This window comes from Bos taurus, chromosome 5 (assembly GCF_002263795.3).
Source record: "Bos taurus isolate L1 Dominette 01449 registration number 42190680 breed Hereford chromosome 5, ARS-UCD2.0, whole genome shotgun sequence".
NCBI lineage: Eukaryota > Metazoa > Chordata > Mammalia > Artiodactyla > Bovidae > Bos > Bos taurus.
In genome coordinates this window covers 26,132,714-26,136,740 of record NC_037332.1, presented here as the reverse complement: position 1 = coordinate 26,136,740, position 4,027 = coordinate 26,132,714, and the positions used below count along the sequence as shown (strand labels likewise).

Sequence of the window (4,027 nt, the reverse complement as noted above, 5' to 3'; positions counted from 1 at the left end):
CTTCACTTTCTGCCATAAGGGTGGTGTCATCTGCATATCTGAGGTTATTGATACTTCTCCCAGCAATCTAGATTCCAGCTTGTGCTTCTCTCAGCCCAGCGTTTCTCATGATGTACTCTGCATAGAAGTTAACTAAGCAGGGTGACAATATACAGCCCTGACATACTCCTTTTCCTATTTGGAACCAGTCTGTTGTTCCATGTCCAGTTCTAACTGTTGCTTCCTGACCTGCATATAGGTTTCTCAAGAGGCAGGTCAGGTGGTCTGGTATTCCCATCTCTTTCAGAATTTTCCACAGTTTATTGTGATCCACACAGTCAAAGGCTTTGGCATAGTCAATAAAGCAGAAATAGATGTTTTTCTGGAACTCTTGCTTTTTTGATGATCCAGTGGATGTTGGCAATTCAATCTCTGGTTCCTCTGCCTTTTTCAAAACCAGCTTGAACATCTGGAAGTTCATGGTTCATGTATTGCTGAAGCCTGGCTTGAAGAATTTTGAGCATTACTTTACTAGCGTGTGAGATGAGTGCAATTGTGTGGTAGTTTGAGCATTCTTTGGCATTGCCTTTCTTTGGGACTGGAATGAAAACTGACCTTTTCCAGTCCTGTGGCCACTGCTGAGTTTTCCAAATTTGCTGGCAAACTGAGTGCAGCACTTTCACCGCATCATCTTTCAGGATTTGAAATAGCTCAACTGGAATTCCATCACCTCCACTAGCTTTGTTCGTAGTGATGCTTTCTAAGGCCCACTTGACTTCACATTCCAGGATGTCTGGCTCTAGGTAAGTGATCACACCATCGTGATTATCTGGGTCGTGAAGCTCTTTTTTGTACAGTTCTTCTGTGTATTCTTGCCACCTCTTCTTAATATCTTCTGCTTCTCTTAGGTCCATACCATTTCTGTCCTTTATCGAGCCCATCTTTGCATGAAATATTCCCTTGGTATCTCTAATTTTCTTGAGGAGATCTCTAGTCTTTCCCATTCTGTTGTTTTCCTCTATTTCTTTGCATTGATCGCTGAGGAAGGCTTTCTTCTCTTCTTGCTATTCTTTGGAACTCTGCATTCAGATGCCTATATCTTTCCTTTTCTCCTGTATACTCATGTCAAAATTTATGAAAATTTATCTATACACAGAAGTAATGCCTCATTAAAAGTATAGTATAAAACAGAGCACCAGGGACTTCCCTGGGGTCCAGTGGTTAAGAACCTACCTTCCAATGCAGGGGATGAAGATTCAAATCGTGGGTTGGGTAACTAAGATCCTACATGCCATGGGGCAACTAAGCCCATGTGTGCCACAATTAGAGAAATTCCATGTGCTGCAAAAAAGGCAACACACAAAAAAGGAGCCCCCATACTGCAGTGAACAGAGCACCGTTTCCCTACATCTCATTGTGTATAAAACATATTGCCCCTCCTGCCTCAGAGCAGCCATGATGGAAGATCTGGACAGCAGCCCCAACTTCCTCTCAGGAAGGATCTTGGACCTAAAGCAATAAATGGAGATTTTCAAAGTGAAAATTTTCAAAGTGATGCTGCTTTATGGGTGGACATATCTGATTCTCTTAGTGAGAGAGATAAAGTAAAATTCATTGTTCACACAGAGTTCATTGCCAAATTTTAAATAAAATGAGTTTTCTGTTGTTGGACAGCATGAGAAATTTACCTGGCTTAATGATTCCTTTGTTGAAAATGAAGACTATGCAGGTTACATTATCCATCCAGCACTGCTGAGACCTGATTGTGATGCTTCAAGCGAAGAACTACAGAAACTTGGAAAAGGGTCTATGACAAAGGAAGAATTCATAAAGATGAAACAGGAGTTGGAAGCTGAGTATTTGGCAATATTCAAAAAGACCGTGGCAATGCACGAAGTGTTCCTGTGTCATGGGGCAGCACATCCTATTTTAAGGAAAGATTTAAATTTCTACATCTTCTTGGAATTTAATAAAGATTTGTGTGTGGAAGGAAAAAAATAAAAAAGAGAAACTTGAAGATTTCTTTAAAAACATGGTTAAATCAGCAGATGGAGTAGTTGTTTCTGGAGTAAAGGCTGTAGATGATTTCTTTGAGCATGAATGAATATTCCTTTTAGGATATCATAACCAAGTGGAGGGTACATCTACTAAATCTGATAGGATCAAGATCCCACAAAAGCGCTGGCTATGATTGCAATAGAATTGGTTCTTCATCATCTGCTTTAGGAACTCAGGATTCAACAGATGTATGCAAGTTTTTTTCTTAAAGTTTCAGAACCATTTGATAAAACAGGAAAAATAGAAGCACAGGTATCAGCTGATGAGGACCTCAAACTTCCTGATCTTTTAAAATATTACTTAATAGAATTCAAACTGCTAAGGATCTCCTCTATCGGAGATGTAGGTCACTAGTGGATTATTAAAATGCTAACAAAGCACTAAGTAAAGCAAGATAGAAAAATAAAGATCCTCTGCAGGCTGAAATGTCCCAAACAATTATGCTGTCAGAAACTTGAAAAAATATCTGAATCTGCAAAACAAGAATGTACAGATTTTTAAACAAAAAGAGTCACTGCATTTGGGGAAAAAAATCAGTGTAACTGGCAGAGAGAGAACTGAAGCACGAAAAGGGTAACCATAGTTGCTACAGAATTGCCTGGAGATGTTATGGAGACACATAAGCCACACGCTATCTTCCTTAAAAAGGGCTGCCTTCCTTCAGATTCAATTCTTTTAACAATTAAAACAATTTTTTTTCTATTTTTTTGGTCACACTGCGTGGCATGTGAGATCTCAGTTCCACAACCAGAAATTAAACCTGCCGCCCAGCAATGGAAGCACAACATCTTACCTGGACCACCAGGGAAGTTCCCAGATTTAATTTTTTTCTTAATTATGTTAGGTATTTACTGCTCACTGGAAACAAAAGAAACAGATGATAAAGGGCATCTACTCTCCTCTTTTTCTGAGAAACAATGGCCTGGTGCCACCCAGGGGACCTGCAGACCTGTGGACCTGTGCCTCGCGCCCTCCTTGTCTTCAGATACCCAAAGTGCTGTCTTTTTAAAAGTAACCTCTAGAGCTGTGTTTATTTTTTAAATAGTATCCCTTATGGTTGTCAATCTTTGGGCAGGAGGAGAAGGGGCCGACAGAGGAAGAGATGGCTGGATGGCATCACCGACTCGATGGACATGAGTTTGGGTGAACTCTGGGAGTTGGTTATGGACAGGGAGGCCTGGCATGCTGCAATTCATGGGATCGCAAAGAGTCAGACACGACTGAGTGACTGAACTGAACTGAACTGAACTGAATGCCTGAAGTTTAACCCTTTCAAAATACATTGCTCAAACAAGGTGAGATTGCCATTTTGAGTTTTTTTTTTTTTAATTGTTTTTTTTTTTAAAAAACATTGTACACCACCTTAGTTCACTCTTGTATCCTGGCAAAGCATCTTAATCAGACTTATTTTTAATTAATGGACATTTCTTAGGAGGTTTGGGACAGACTTTATGTAATTTTTATAAGTATGATTTCTGAAGAAAAGCAAATGTATCAGTATGTTTGTCTTAAACTTATAGACTAAATCAATTATTGTCAAATAAACAGTGGTAACAGTGAAATAAACAAACACCTTGCCTTCTACATTCCAGAGCACAGCTGCTTCCCCTAGTTGTCAGCTGCCCAGGGGCAAAGGCTGTGTCTCTCTGGTTCTTAATCTCTAGCATCTAGTACAGTACCTGGGACACAAGTTCTCAATGGGCAGTGAAGAGGACTAGGTATTTCCTCTGGAATTTACACTTTGGGAATTCCCATAGAATTCAAATGTTTAAGCAGCTTGCTAAACATTTATCAAATTGCCCAAAGTGGAAGAGCCATATCAGGAAGCTTAAGTTAAAAAAAGAAGTTTGTGCAGAAGTCAGTTCTCAGTGGTTCCAATTTTATATTTAACCTTTAAAAAAGTGAAGAAATTACATTGATTTGCTAACTGAAGTTGTTCTGATGTCAACCAACTTTGAGTAGCATGTCTACAGGGAAGAAAGAAGCTCTA

The 4,027-nt window shown here is 39.5% G+C and overlaps 1 pseudogene; it reads left to right on the top strand.

The window, feature by feature from the left end:
• Positions 1-1,434: 1,434 nt before the first annotated feature.
• Positions 1,435-2,186, top strand: LOC785891 (sorting nexin-6-like; annotated as a pseudogene).
• Positions 2,187-4,027: the final 1,841 nt, after the last annotated feature.